This window comes from Oenanthe melanoleuca, chromosome 4 (genome assembly GCF_029582105.1).
Source record: "Oenanthe melanoleuca isolate GR-GAL-2019-014 chromosome 4, OMel1.0, whole genome shotgun sequence".
NCBI lineage: Eukaryota > Metazoa > Chordata > Aves > Passeriformes > Muscicapidae > Oenanthe > Oenanthe melanoleuca.
This window is the reverse complement of record NC_079337.1, coordinates 42742071-42759309: the sequence shown is the minus strand read 5'-3', so window position 1 is coordinate 42759309 and position 17239 is coordinate 42742071.

Below are 17239 nucleotides of genomic sequence, written 5' to 3'. Positions count from 1 at the left end.
TTTTTTTAATAAAAACATACCAAATAAAATAAACACCCCTTCTAAATATACAATTCATTTGGAATTTGTAATTACATTTCTGCAATTTGGAATATTGAATTCGAATTGTCAAGGACTTTACTCAATAGTTTACATGGAAATATTAAAATCATTTTTTAAAGAAGCCCTTAGTCTTGTGTGTATTTATATACCTTCTTGTTCCAGTGAAATATTAATAAAGATTATCGAGTCATTAAAAGGTAAAAAGAAAGTTAAGGCTATTTTTTAAAGGTTTTTATTCAAAGATTCTAACTTTTCCACAGAAGATAAACTCTCAAATCTGGGGTTGTTGCTGAGGAGGGTCCAAGCACCAAAATAATATGCCAAATAAAGATTAACAAGGATAAAAAGAATGCAGTAGCTTCCCAAATAAATAGTGATAACACTCAGGCAGATTACCTATTTTTAGAACTGTTTGTTCTGTTTCCTGTTCTGGGATTTTTGATCATTAATATTCAGGTTTGAATGATCAAAAGAAGGATTTTATTTATAACACAGTAGGGTATTTTAAATATGTCTGTCAGGGTTGGTTACATTTTCCCTAACATGGACTGTTAGCCATTGCTCCAAACAAATGTCACTTGTTTTCAAGTTTCAAATATAGGTAGAAATTTCTGTGTCAGTATTTAAAATATCTTTTCGTCACTAATATTAATATGAAATCCTTTCAGGCTACTCTGTTTTAAAAGAGCAAGACAATTCAGAAACACCAAAGATAGAAGCAATTAAATGCTCAAACTTTCCTCTGTCTCAAGTATACCCATTAGTGGACATGCTGGTTGATGCACACACCTTTTCTTGTGCTGGCAAATTGTTGACAAAACTTGTAATATTATAATTACTGCAGGCCCCATGGAAATAAAACCTGCAAAGTCTAAAACCTCATGTTTCCAGACAACAAACACTAAAGTTCAGCAAGACATTGTAAAGGTGTTTGGTTGACAGTGTTACACAATGATAGAAACTGAAGTTAAAGCACATTTTCAAGAGCTCATCAAAGAATAAGTAGTTCTAGTCTCTCTGGAATATGCTGTCCAGATTTTGGCCTTGCTTCTACCTTTGAGTAATAGATCAGTATATCTGTCATAACTTGGCAAGAAACTCAGAAAGTTGTTTATCTATATTTTACATTTCCTGTTGTGAAGACTGTGTCTTCAATTCTGGGGATATCTTTCAAGCAATTATTAGTTTTTAAATCAAGCCCCTGTGAAGACAATTTTTCTTTTAAAGAGCATAAATTTCAAACAAACAAGAAAATATATTAACTGTCCTCTGTTTTCAAGTACTGTACAAAAGTATTGTGGTTACAAGATGAATCAAAGGTGATATCACGGGTGCAGGGGGTATGTTTTAATTCCATAGAATTGACAAGCACTGATAAAGTAGAATACATGCTTGCATATGGTAAATATTAAGGATGGTGCCATTAAATATTGAGTATGAGTAGACAATATGCAGCCAGGTTCTTCAATATTCTTCATCTCTCAGTGAAGACAACTCTTTCCTTAAATCTCATATGTATATGAATATTAGAAGGATGTTGAAGTACATTTACTTGAAAAGTCACATTGTATTGCAGTTAATGTTCTTGTGATAGGATGAAAATAGTTGCACTAAACTCAGAGAAGAACTTGAATTTAAAGTAGTTGAGGATCCGGTCCCGTTGTTCCAGACTGTTTGGATTCATCATTCCTAATTGCTTTCAGACCTGAGGAGTGCTGCTCTCTCAATGAGAGAATGTCTGCTCAGCATAACTTACAGGAGAATTTTCATACCTAGAACCTTAGAATGGTTAAGGCTGGAAAAGTCCTTTAATATCATCAATTTCTACCATTAGCCCAGCACAACTGTGCTTCCCCACTAAACCATATCCCCAAGTGCCACATCCATGTTCCAGGAATGGTGACTCCAGCACTTCCCTAGTAGCCAGTTCCAATGGCTGACAAACGTTTCAGACAAGAAATTTTCCCTGACAGTCAATCTAAACCTCCCCTGGAGAACTCGAGGTTGTTTCCTCTCTCCCTCTACTGATATTGGTTTTGTGTTATCTCTGCATTTATATTTACTACCAATTATTTTATATTTCCTAGAAATTATTTTATATTTGTCAATCTATCTAAAATATAAGAATATAAAAGACTATAAAGAATAAAGAATATGTAAGAATATACAAGCTATTGATCCACCTTCTAACCTTCTTTGTGTGGCTGGATGCATAAGAGCATACAATACCCCAGGAGCTTATCATTCTTTCTCACTGTAATAACATGTAAATTTGTCATTGGTGAAACACAGTGCTGGAGAAACACTGTTTTTTTCTATTTGGATATGCACACTCTGTTTAACATTACTACAGAATCTATAAAGTTTGTGCAAGTTCTGTCTTTATTTTCTCTTTTGCAAAATTAAAAAAAAAATAAAAAAAATAATTTACCCTTTCTGTATCACTTTTCATTCCATTACTAACCTGTTTCATCCTCAGAGTCAATAAGAAAATACTAATAATGGTAATGTGTTTTTTTAAAACAGGCCAAGCAAGGCTGTTTGTCTGTTTCCTGAGAAAATACTTGGGAGACAAACATAATTATCACTGTTTTCTTTTAGAAACCACCAGTTACTCAAAATAAATTCAGACTTGCCAAACAATAGGGAATATTGGCTTACTTCAGACAGATTCCTTCCTTGCATCGTTTTATTTAACATCATTAACCTTTGCTATGCTGACTTAAAGAAGTTTGCATGATCACTAGAATGATGTTTGTCTTTAGACATTCTAACAGTGCAGAGAGTAACCATAAAGATAAATGAGACTTTGTGGGAGAAAACTCCACAGCACAACACTTTACTAATATTACAGATGTAAAATTAGTAAAAAATTAATAATCTTAACATGTTAAGTACTAACTATGTAGCTAACATGTTACTAGTATATTTTACCAATACACTAAAATATTATCAATACTTTAATAATATCACAGAAGTAGAAAGCCTCTAGGGTGAAAAGATATGCACTTAAATGTAATTTAAATGTTTGTACAAAAAGTATGTATGAAATTGCACATTGATCATTAATCTTACTATATTTTATTCAGAATTCTGATGAGTTAAGGAAGGTCCCAGTTTGTCATTCATGTTAGCTAAGGCAGCACAGTGAGAATGACCTTTCCTCCATCTATACATAGACATATCAAGGGCTATTAAACAAAGATACAAACACTGTCTTGAGTTTCTCATCTAAACTTTTGATGAAACTGGGGGACTGAAGACAAGAACTAGCAGAGAATTCCTCCAAGTGAGGTGGTCTTGTTTTACTTTGCATGACTGGTCACTACTGGGAATCTGCCCCTGGGCTCTGTAAGACACAGAATATTGGGTCTGACCTTGCTGTACAGTACCATCATCCTTATGTCATCTTTTCTTATGACTGTCCTTGTACAGAATATCCAATTCAAATTGATGAAAACCCAACATTTCTCACAACCTTATGCCTGTTTCTATTTCTCTCTTGGAGAGACAGAAGTGAAAGCTGAAATTTACAGTATTTAGTAGCATTTAAGTTGATTATTTTGTCTGCTTCCTAACATACTAAAAATAGAGAACACAACATTTTTATGAAAAAAAAACTTTTTTACAAATTTTTTTCTTAATTGATCTTTCTGGAAATAGAATACAGTAAAGCTTGGGTCTGCTGGAACTCAGAGAAGAGATGAGCTTCCATATTTTACTAGGCAGAAGCTCACACTTATTACTCACAGTAATAAGCTGTGGATGAGGTTGCAGTGGCAGGAATGTGTTTGGCACTCCAACATCTGGGCTGGTGCTGTCAAGTCTGCCTGTTTCTCTCTCCCAAGTGAGATGGCTTGACTGTGTGCAGATTCATGGTGAAGGTAATTCCTCATGCCTCTTCCTGCAGAGGATGTAAAATTGTTCATCTCTCCCAGGGAATTCATTAAGCTTTCCAGGGGAGGACTTCTCCAGCCAGATAATGCTGGGAGAAAACAGCCTGGCTTTTCTTCCTTCTCCCTCTCCTTTCCCTATTTCCAGCAAGTATTAAATTGCTATGGTGATTAGAAGGATGCAGTGATGAGAATAAGGAGGGCATCAATAGCGACAGCAAGGTTTTCAAAGGTGGTTTCCATCCAGGAATGGGATAGGACTGTACTGGGAGAGGGCAGAATCTTAATTTTGTTAGGGCATAAGGGCATGTGCACATTTCTTTTATAAATATGAACAAGGACATTTCTGCAATACAAGCACCAATTGGTTTGGGAGGGTACAACCATATGTTATGTACAGTGCAACCACATTTTATACATCTCAGCTTATGCTGAACTAGATAATTCTTAGTTCCTCTTTCTTAACAAAACCCAAAACTCTTCACATTTAAATTAAAACCAGAGGATTTGGTGTTTCTACATTAATCTGACCACAGAACATATAAAGAAAATAAAATGCAAATAATGTCTCCAAGAGATGAAATAAAATATGTGATGTGCAACTGCTGATACTAAGAGTAAAGTTAGACATTTCTGCACACCATTTAGTTAGTTCAGTATTTCACTCTCCAGGAACAGCAGTGATAATTAGGGGAGATTTCTTATGGTATTGTCTCTTAGTTCTCAGTGCTGAAAAGTTTTCACTCTCCTTCTACCCTCCAGGCAAGTATTCCTAAACTCGCATCAAAAAGCCAAAATTTAAAGGCAAGACAGATGCATGAACTCTGAAAACATCTCACTAATCTGAAAAACTGACCACAAAGAGAAAGGAGTTTGAAGAAAGATCTGGGCCTAAACAACTTGGTTTTGGAAAACGAAGAAGATAAGCAACCAACATGCATTGGGATTATTAGGAAAAAAAAAAAAAAAAAAGGAAAAAAGAATTCACAGACCACAATTTTCATGCACACTTTTCTAGAATGGAAATTCATTTCACCCCAATTTTATTTTTAAAAGCTTCCTTATTAGTGTTTTTAACATCTAATACCATGAAAAAACTAGAGAGAGACATGCTTTGATTCTGTTCCTATAAAATTTTATGTCCTGGCAAGACTTCCATTTTTCAAAAATGCCTGTAAGCCAAGACTATCAGGTATTCACAGAGCCTTTCATGCAGCACTTGCTGTACCAGTGTCCACATGATCTTGTGGTCTGTTTAGTCTGGTCTTGGGCCATAGTTCTTAGGTCTGCATTGGTGAGTAGTGTCCAATGAAAGAAAACCTGCAGAGGTAAGCAGCTGAGGAAGTGAGATCTACATTATATACATTTCAGAGGCTGTGTTTGTTTAGCTAGTGGGGCTGGATGTATTAGATGTGCTCCATGTGATGCAGTTTACTTTCATCCACATGCTCCTAGAGCCTGCTAGTAAAACATAGTAAATAGGAATGACTAGGAGATTTGCCTCAAAAAATGCTTTGGATTTTACTAATCTACTAATATAGATACATTAGGAATCTGGAAAAGCAGGAAACCTCAGTAAGGGATTTCTTCAACAACCTTCTCAAGGGATGCTTTAGTTAGTTTTACTGGTTTTGTCAAGGGCAGGTGGGAACTTAACTTTTATTTATCTTGATTAGACATTAGAGTGGTTTGTTAATCTTTCTTTAAAAATTAGCATTAAAGATTTTATTGAATTAATTATAATTACCACTATGATATTTTTCCACTAAAACTGCATTGCTGATTCTGAGCAGAAAACAAGATCACATACAGCTTTCATCTTGAAGGGTTTCCACTTCCCTTTTTGCAGAATAAGTATTCTATTCATCCCTTGCTGATGCTTTCTTCCTCTTTCCATTCTTGATATTTTCATTGGCAGCATTTAGTTCTTGCATGGTATTCTAAAAAAGAGAACATTTCTCCAAATTTAGCTTAGTAAGGCATTTTTTCCCTCTCTCTCACATTCCCTACTTTTCTTAGTCTGACTACCATGATTGTTCTGAGCTTCCCAGCTGCTAGTCCTTCTAGAAGTGGCAAAACTGACAATTATAAAGACTGTTCTCACATCTGTTTTTAAGACTACATGTTTAACTTGAGCAAAACCATGATAAACACAACAGTAGGCTTTAAGTGTTTGTAATATTTGAGAAACAATGATTTTTTTTCCTCACAGAGAAGCAATCTCAAATTACAAGGGACAAAAGAAACAAAACCTTCCAGGGTAAATAATAGCATTATGTGTAGTTTTTTTCTCATCATAAGAGTAAGAGTAAAGGAAACTTAAGATAAATACTCCATCATTTATAAAAGCTACTCCAATTAGAGTTTCTGTATAAACAAATTTTAAAGTTGCAAGGAACCTCCCCACTGAACTAATTAGATAATGTGGAATTTTTTTCTTTGGAACAAAAGTTTATGCTGATAAAACAAACCAAAGTGAACATCAACATACAGTACAACTCAGCATTGCTTGTAAAACTATTTAAAAAAATCATCACTTGATTTACTAATTAGATTTTTATAAATGTCAAAGGAACAGGGAAACTGCATCCTGTTATAAAAGTGGGCAAAAAAGGAAAAAAGTGTGTTTTTTCAGTCACTTGAGAGAGGATGGTAATGAAAAGATACCTGACAAACTGTACATAGCAAATATTTGTGGGGAAGATCAAAGAGTAGTAACATATAAGGGAAAAAGATACCAGCTATGCCTCTTCAAAAAGAAGTGAGGTAAAAATAAAAGGAAGCTAAAAAAAGGAGTATATCCTCTGTTAAGGTCTGAGGACTCCGTTTTGTTCACCTAAAACTGATTTGTGTCAGACCTGAAGATTCAGCAGATGACATATTCAGAGTAAAAATCAGGAACTGTTTTATTCTGCCTCCCATGACAAACTGATATTTAAAGGTAATATAAGGTAAAAGAGATATATAACCAAGTGAATAATTTTGGATAGCCTTATTTTGTCATTTGATTAATAAAAAAGAAAAATACAAAATTATCAATAGTTGATATAAGTCCAACTTCCATGCCCTTTACTCCATACTAGATTTGTAAGATTAGTTTACATACTGGAGAAAGGAGAGAATAAAACCAGCTTTTCTGAGAGAGAGGCAAGCATATGGAATGCTTCCAAGGTATCACAGAAATTTTTCAAGCAAACTTCTAGGTGTTCAAAGTGATAAAGTGATACTCTTTTACATGGAATTTCCATTTCAAGTTGTTTCCTCTTTCCAAAAGTTCCTCTTTTCATACTATGTTTAGTAACATAGACATACAAATATAATCAGGATAAGGTATATAAAACACTGTCATATCCACTGATTTCCACAATGCTTTTTTTTTTGTAGTTTCTCTTGTCTTTAATATATCAAATTTGGCATTGGAAAGGGACAGTATTTTTACAGTAGACACGAACTCTTGTATGTCTAACAGGATCAATGTTTTAATTGTCTTGGCTGGGCTCCCAGGCATCCTATTTTCAGTGAACTCACCCTTTCAATTAAGTGCCAGCTTAGTTTTAAAGATGATATTATGGTAAATTCTCAGTTACTTGGTTTTCTCTGTGTGTTAAGGAGACATGGTATTTATTTTCCTTCCTTACAACTCAAGATGGTAAGTATTGATTCCATGCTGACTGTCATAATTACCTGGAAGACACCTAAAAGCAAAAGTTAAGAACTTAACAGGGCTAGCACGAAGTTATCATGCCAATCTAAGGGGGATTCAAAGCAGAGCACAAATAGAAACACTGAAATATGCAGTTCTGCATATCTGGGTAACCCACAAAGCACATTAGCTATAATTTCTAAAGATCAAAGTGGTTTTTAAAATCTTTTTCCCATCTTGCAGTTAAAAAGGACGAGCCTTCTCACAAAATTTCTCCTTTTGGAGAGAAGGTGTTCCTGGTTCCATAGTGGTCCTTGTGATTGAAACAGTTTGAGTAAACCATGCATTTTATCAACCTGATAAGATGAAGACTGTTCATTTTACTCAGTACCACCCTCTTGGATATACTTCCCATATTCACCTGCCTCCTAGATGAACTTCAAGGAACAAGGGAAGAAAATCCTAGTACCAAAGTACTGAAAGGAAGATCTGCAAATTATTATGACCAAGCCTGACACAGAGTTCTGTTACTGCATCAGTGTTCCTAATGGAATGAACTAGAAAAAAATACTTAAGAATGCATAGGAAGACAAGTTCCTTCTGAAAAGGAATGCAAAACAAGTTCTTCTTCAAAGTACAGCTGTATCACTTGAAACATTTCAGCACCTCATTAACAGCCTTGCAGCTAAATACCGCCTATATATCATGGTTTACATTTATTTTTGTCACTGACTCAAATTTTATAATCAAATTCTCAACTCCTCCTATATTAGTAATAAACGGGGGGGAGTGGGGAGGAGGGCTGGAGGTTATATTTTTAGGTTAGGTCTTCAGAGAAAATTGTCAAATAGGTTACAGTAATATTTTTGAGAAGTAAGCACCCCAGGTAGCACAAATCTTAAGGCTTGTGAATCTCAGCACTTTAAGCTACATTCCTCAGTAAGAGAGAAACCCTCATGAGTCAGAGCAGCTGTAATAAAGGACTCTGATGCCTAGATAACTCTGTTGAGAAAGATATAATTCCATTGGCATTTCTGAGGACATGACAGATATTATTAAAACATAGAATGAGGGATCTAGCTTTATACTGTAATTTTTTATGCCACAGTTAGAAATTAATACAGTAAGTGACTTACAGTGAATACAACTCAAGAAAATAAAAGTTTTACCAAAACATATTTCTCTTTTAAGCAGACCTATTCAGCTAGAAGCATGCATAACTGAATTTCTCCTTCCACACTTGCAGTTCAGAAATTTAACCTCATAAGCAGATGGAAGCAATCATATATCACATGGGGTTTGAGAAAACTAGAAAAATGAGCTGGTCTGCAAGATGAAAAATCCTGAGAACAACTGAGTTATTAGCTCAGTGTTCAGGTCCAGTTTCTCAGTTCATGAGATTTTGCTCACATTGCAATAAAGTTCTCCCATTCTAGCATAGTTCAAATTGGAATCAGCACATTTAAAGCCTATTGGAAGATTTGGAGATTAATCCTGATGTACATAACTATTATCTCCCTTTGAAACATCACCCTTTGAAAGATGATAATTTTTGGGGGCAGCCCTTCAATCTTAAAAGTTTTCTTTCCCACCTTGAGCTCTCTTTCCCCCCCACTCCCTGTTGTTTTGGGGTTTTAAATATTTTTTCTTTTATTTTTTTTATTTTTTATTTTTCCCAGGTACCAGTATTTATAATTCATGTTTAGTCTCTACTTTGTAATGGAATGAGTTTGTAATTAAATGCTTCACAACTTGCTTCATTTATCCAGTCCAAAGAAACCCTTAAGGTCTCCTACCCATCTGAAAGGTTGTTAAAGGATCCTGTGTGGGTTATCTGCTTGCTGCCCATGTGCATACCCAGCCATGTGAATCCAGAATCAATGAGATCTTCATTCTCCATCAGTGACTTGGCTTTTACTGACTAACAGCCAGAAGCTGAGTCAGTGTAAAGGTTAAACAGAACAAGGGAACACTATGGGAACAGCAAGAAGCTTCTCAAATCTTCAGGACTAATTAATGATGAGAGAATCAGGAAAAACATTGTTTTTTGTAGGCTCTCCAAAGATTTATGAAGCAATTTAGAGCATAGGGGACAGGGTCAATCTCTATCAGATGAATTTGTGATTATAGTTTCTTTTAATCACTATTTTCTACCAGTTACTTTTTCTTCAAACTTAGATGGGAGAGAGGACAAGCAAAGTCTAAACATGTCAGATCATCATAATCAGCAGCAACAGATACCAAACATACTTCACCTCACCATAACTTTTCATCAGTCCAGCCCAGCCATGCTTTTCAATTATGGATTTTTTAAGCTCCAAAATTCATATGGGTACAGAGTGTGCAACACTCACACATCCTGAAGACTGGGTCCTGTAAGTACCCAACAAACTCCAGAGATGCCATAGAGCATGTTGAGCTGTGTTGGGTTATACCCAATAACACATTTAGATTCCATGCTCTGAATCATGCTGTGCATCAAGGCCTAGATTGGTGTAGCACAGCTAGCTTTGTTTTACTGAAGAAATTACTGTTAATGCAGAGGAAAGTACATAAATAGGGACTGTACAGAGGAACAGGAGGTTTCCAAACAGAGCATAAACACCACACATTGACACAGCACCTACTACCTGCTATTACTGGAAGAAAAAGTAATTCCTTTGCATTCTTAATTCCTAAATAACTGTCTTAGAAGATCTCTTGTGCATGGCAAAATAAGGTTTAATGTAGTGTGATTCTGTGATATAAATCCTAGATTGGCAATGAGGTTATGAATTGCCAATGGTAATTATGGCAATCATATGCCAGTTTGTCACATAATGCAGTTGCTGTGGCTGGGTAAAATTCAGTAGAATGAAGCTATGGATTTTGTAAAAGGTGTTTAGTAAAAAAAATAACAATAGAAGTGTAATACATATTATGCACTTTAACATATAGCTTGCCTGTGCCATCTCTTAAAAAGTACTTTAAACATTTGCACAAAGCCTTCAGTATTGTTCAAAATACAAGGATAGAAATGCAATTCAGGTTAGGGAGTAAGGTACTATCAGCAATTTGGAAGATAGGATATAGAGCTCTGTGATACACAGTATTCAGTGTCATGTCTAGCTTCATAGTTTGTTGTATTACTGGAGATTTTAGAGAGGTAAGAACAATAAGCCTTTAGCCTCCTATGCTATTAGCAATGATTCAGTTCTTCTAAAGTAATTTCAAAGGAAAATTTTCACTATGAAGTTTTACAACACTGAAGATATTTTAGAGAATTTTTATGTATTTTAATGTTTTAACTGAATTTTTCAGCAGGCACCACATTCCTGAAACACTCCAAGTTTTAGAATAGTTATCAGTGGAAATATAAAAGTACTGCACTGTCAAATTAATTCCTTTAAGGTAAGTCCAGGTAAGTAGAAATTTACCTCCATGACCTAGGTTTTTTATTACATAAAAACAATTTATGTAGCAAATCAGCATAATGTACAGAATAAGTTTCCCTAACTCTGCCTCCTGAATTTGAGTTCACTGATTGATGAATTTCCTGGCAAACAAAATAAATTTGATGAGATTATCAGAGTCTGTGACTCTGATTCTAAGAGAAGATTTGGTTGGCATAAATAGACACTGCTGTATTTTAAGGGTCATGAGAGTCTGACAATGAAATTATTTGATGAGAGTGAAGACAGCAGCAAAAATACATCAGAAGGTGTCACAAGAATGAAAGTTGTAAATGATGCAAAAGTAAAATAAGTGAGCTGTTGCTAGCAGTGTTTGTTCCTAAGGTGAATACAAGAGTTTTACAGAAAACATTGCAGGCTAAAAAGGTCTCTTTTACTAAATATAAGCACTTCCTCTCTCTTGGATTTCACTGTTAGGCAATGGCACTTAACTCAAGGAACAGGAGCCAAAGACACAAATTTTAAGGCAACAACAACCTAATGAGGAAATACTTTGTTCCATGCTTGTTTCTTCAATAGAGCATCTTCTGAGCCAACTACAAACACATATTAAGATTGGTACCAATTAGTATTAACTATTAGTAGTAGCTGCAATGTAGGTTATTGGTATTGAATTAGATTATTTTCAAAGTGTTCATAAAAATTCAATATGTATAACATTCACATCAAGTCTTTTTGCAAATAAACACAGAATGGCATATTTTAATATTTTTTGCATTAAGTTCCTATGTTGAATGAGAAAATGTCTTGATGCATTGCCATCTTCAGAGCCACCATAAAATTAGGATGACATTTTGTGATTTTATCCAGTGTAATTGAACCCCTGAGTTGCAGTGTCACCAATGATAAGATTTTAATGTTGAAATGAAGTTTCTACGAGGCATGCACAGTTGCAGTGAAATAACCCAAAACTACAAGCCAAAAAAGCACACACAAAACCATTCCCCCATCCCTCCTCAAACACATCTATTCCAAGAAGAGCATAATGTTAAATATCCACCCTTTAACTATGCCAGTGTGGTTTCGTGGTTTAATATACTATAGTATGTGAAAGGTGAAATAGAGCTATAGCAAATATTTGTCTGCATGCCCACAAAAAGTTAAATATACCTAAATATAACTGCCTCACTAAATCATTCCAAAGCCCATCATCAAAAAATACTGGAGGATGAGCTCACTCACAAGTGAGCTTTTATATACATGTGTGTTGGTTTGTCTTCTCCCCCTCCTCCTTTGGACTATGGAAGTCCAAAAAGCTCATCTACACACAACATCTGGGCAATGCCCACACTCAATGTGAAGTAGCACAGACATCTGTGACTAATATCCAGATCATTCCATTTGTTGGACTCAAGACAATAAAAACGGTGGATAAGGTTTAAAGAATTTTTTTGAGGATTTGTGGGTGGCCAGCCAGTATGACTAAGATGCAGGCACTTTCTAACTGCTCAAACAGACTTCAGTCTGACTGGTCAGTGTCCCACATGGTCAGTATGGAAAAAGTGGGAACCAGTAAAAAAAAACTCCCATCCCACTGGATTTTAAGCATTTCCCTGCATAGTTTATTCTTGATAAGCCTTTCCCTCAAAGTCATACAGCCAAAATAGTGAAGTCAGGAACTACTTTGGTACATTGTGGTCACAAGTTTGTTAGCAAATTGAAGGGAATTCAGAGAAAAAAAAGACAAGAGTTGCAAAGGAGTCTGGAAATGTCAAGAGAAGGATTGAGATAAGTATGTATTTTTGCCATCTGAGAGATATGAATAATGTAGAGTTCTAAAAAAATTATCTACAAAAACTAAGAAAGCACTAACATGAGGGAACAATTGCAAAATTATTTAATTATAATGCAGCCTCAATAAAAGGCATTTAGGAAAAAACAATAAATCTTTATTTCCATCAAACTGTAGGGTAAAATAACCTTCTGTTCCAATATCTTGCAAAGTGATTTGTATAACTGTGTTGCATGTGTGAATCTGTTCTTTCTGCTGACTGTAAAAAACCCAGAGATGCAGTTAAGTCAGACAGCAAAATGGGGAAAGTGTTACCTATAAGGGTGGTGAGGCAATGGAACAGGTTGTCCAGATGTGTTGTGGATGCCCCATACCTGACAGAGTTCAAAGCCAGGTTGGATGGGGCATTGAGTAACCTGGTCTAGTGGAAGGTGTCCCTACCCACGGCAAGAACTTTGAAACATCTTTAAGGTCACTTCCAACCCAAACTATTCCATGATTAATAAGCCATTATTAATTTATTAAGGAGGATGTGGATCTCAAGAAAGATAGAATCCAGGAATAGACACCTAAAATATATAATAAGAACCTCACAACAACAAAACACTAAGAATCATGCTGAACCTGGTACTGCCCACTTGTATGATGTGTCTCACTCAACAGTGTTGTAATGATGCATTTGAAGTTATCTTGAGATCAGTGGTAAGTGATGTGTACTGTGATGCCCTGCCACTACATCTCACAGGAAAATCAGTGTGAATATATTTCAGTTATTTGAAATCTACATGAGGGCATGAATAGTCAGGTATGTGCAACCCAGATTACTCTCAGTTCAGATATCACACATGCTATTATCAATTTACAGGTCCATTCTGTGTTTGAAAGTGCAGGAAGACCACAGCATATGAAATTGGTGGGTTCTTATGCTTGTGTATTGTCCAGCTGTCATCCAATAGTTCTTCAATCCCTGTAGAGTGGATTGATCTATGTACAAGAGCAGTCTCTCCTCTTTGGAAGTCATAATTGGATTCCACCTGCCTTTTTACATGTTAATTTACAGCCAAGACTATGAGGGGTACTTGCTCTAAAAGCAGATATTAGACTTTAGATTATACTGACACTGGAGTTTGTAACTTTAACTGCAGATAAACTTCAACAGACTAAGAACATTCAGATTCAGTAAGCTGCTGAAATGAAACAGAACCAAAATAGACTTGAGAGAGCTGCTAAAAGGATGGGGTCATAACCAGGATATAATTTATTCCCAAATCAAAAGCATTGATTTCAACAAGAATGAGAATCCAGACATAACATATTCCCACAATCCACCTACATTAAGAAGATTTTGCTGTGAGACACACTGCAGGTTGAGGTTTGGGCAGATATGACCAATTTAGGCAAAGGAAGAAAAGATGAAGACGGCTTCTGCTGACTCTGAAAAAGAAATACTGAGTAAGAGCCAAGACTTCCCTGCTATTCAAGAATCTGAACCATAGAGCTTCAAGTGGACATGACTACCCACTTCCCCAGATGTGTCAGCTGGTAGCTATTTATCTTTTGATATAATAGATTTTATTATAAGTAAGTGGTCTTATGCTAAGTTAATACCTTTAATTTATTTTTCTGCATTATACTCTTGAAAGTACCACAGCAGATTCCACATGGTATAAGTGGTAAAAAGACCAGCTAGATTGTAGGATTTATACAGAATCACAGGCTCCTTCTGTGCTATAAGAAGTTCTCTGCCTGAACCTAAGCAACAGTATTAAATGCTCTTATCTGTCCTCACTTGCTTTCCTGTTTTTCCTTCTATGGCAACTCTTTGCTGCTCTTCTAGTTTCTCAAACTGACCAGTAATAATGTCCTACCACATGGTACATCCTAACCAGCCTTTTGTCATTGTCACCAAGCAGATCACTTCCCTGGCACTATCTTTTTGCTTCATCTACTCAAACTTGAAACAACAATATCCTCTTTGGGTACAATGCAAACCAATTTTATGAAGTGGGGTTGTGGATTAATTCTTATAATACATGAAAGTGTGTCATATAATTTCTCTAATCAGTATTTTCTCTGTGTGTTTTAATTGTAACATTTCAGTGGCAAGATATCCACAAGCACAGAACTACAAGTCAGTCAGTCTCATGTCTATGCCTGGCAAGATCATGGATCAGACTCCTGGAAATATTGTAAACTACATGGAAAATAAAGATGTGATGGGTGATAACAAACATGGCTTCTCTAAGAGAAGGTGGCCTTCTCTGACCAATACAGTGGTTGTGGATGGGGGAAGAGTGACTGACATCTAGCTGTACTTGTGCAAAGGATCTTACACTGTCCCACACGACATCCTTGTCTCTAAACCGGAAAGTTACGGATTTGATGGACAGACCACACTGTGGGCAAAGAACTTCTGGATGGCTGCACTCAGGGCTGTGGCTGGCAGCTGGATGCCCACTGGAGAGCAGTGATGAGTGCTGTGAGGTGTTGGAACCAGCACTGTCAATGTCTTTGTTGGACACAGAAGGAATTGAGCAAGCCTGAGCATGACACCAAGCTGTATCAACATTATCACTTCACATTGCCACAACTTCTTGTATTCCTAACATGGGAAAAAATCCCCACAGCCATGTGGATAACACACCAATAGACCAAAGTTTTGGCAGTGGCTGGACAGTGCTTACACAGCACTGAGGTTTTCTCCCCCCTGACTCTGCCTCCCTCCGAGAGCAGAGCCGAGGTTACAAGAAGCTGGGAGGAGACAGCTGAGTCACACTGGCCAAAGGGATGTTCCACACCATATGACATCATGCTCTAAAGTAAAACTCAGGGAAAGAAGGAGGAAGGGGGACATGGTTGTGGTATGTGTCTTCCAAAGCAGCTGTTATATTTTCTGAAGCCCTGCTTTACAGGAAGTGGCTAAACCTCTGCTTGCTGATGGGAAATAATGAATAAATTCCTTATTTTTCTTTAGTGTGTTGTTCTGGAAAACTGCCTGCTGCTATCCTAAACAAGGAGGACTCACAGCACTATTTATGTTGCAGAAGTTTTAATGAGTTTTTTCCTGTGTTAAAGGTAACCCAAGTTTCTAAAACTGGAGTGGAGATTGCTAAGTAGTGTGATGGTACTACTATCTTGAAATTAAACCACATATCTACTGCACTGTCTGCACCAAATGTTTTGGCATTTTCCTATCAGATTGAGTGATCTTTCATACAATGAGAGATGTGTGCTTCTGAACTGCTTGGGAAGATTTCATGTTACCCTGCAGTTCTGAGGTGCTCTGTGCAGACCTTCACCAGAGAACATTTTGCTATCCTGAATTTTTGCTGCTGGTCACCTCAGTAATGTGGTACAGCAGCTGTCTGCCCATCTGTTTATCTCATGGGCTCAGAAAAAGGGACTCTAAAGCATGAAAATAAATTCCTCCCAAAATAAATAGTCCATTTGTCTTTTCTCCAATAGTAGATAAATTGCCCAAAATATTGACAAAACTGATGGGAAATTCCCCAGCAGGGCTTTAGTTCAAAGGGCTGATTCCAGAGTGTAGAAAGCTGTCAAATACATCTCAAGCAGTGTATTTACAGCCACTAAATTAAAATTGTTTCTTTACCTCATTGAAAATGATGTGAGGATTTTCATGGAAAAAATGACTAATGGGATGGTGAGAGAGAAACCTTGGAATTTTCAGAGTGACTGCAGAGGCTGCAGTCATGTGCTCTTATGATGCATCCCAACACCAGAGACCTTTTGCAATAGCAAAAAGAAACACCAGATTGATCAGAGGATGCTGAACTCTTCATATGGAGGACATGCCACGAGGACACAATTGTAAAACCATAGCAAAAAGACATAACTGTGTAGACAATGTCCCATAAAAAGCCTTTAGCTCATTGCTAATGAAATCACCCTCACTGTCCTGTTGTATCTGTCCAGTCCTGCCCTGTTGGGTGGTTTTTAGCACAGCAGAAGCAAATGGCAGGATTACTTCTCAGCACACCTGAAGTAGAAAGAGATCCTCAAAACCAAGGGCAGAGGGCAGTAGGCTTGTAAGCTTTGGTAAACATATAAAATCACTCTGGTATAATTTGTTTTATGCTTTTTGAAGGGAATTTAGAAGGAGATAAATTAAAAATACAAGATGCAAAATATCTTTAAAAATATATTTCCTTGGATTTCAAGTTGGCCTCCAAGTTCCATCCAAATAGAAATTTACTAATAGGGCAAGAAATGCATTCCTTATTTCAGTATGCACCATCTGCTAATGATTAAGTGTCTCAGCTCAGCCACAGCTTCTCTCCCAGGATGGGTGCAGGTACATTCAGAACTGCAGCATGTCAGATGTTCCACAGAATGATGAAGCCCATGCAAGAAAAAAAAAAACAGAGAAATTATGCAGAGAACATTGTTTAAAATGCTCTGCTGTCTCTTGCATTATTTCCTGAAGCTTATTATACCAATCACCTGGAGCATAAAT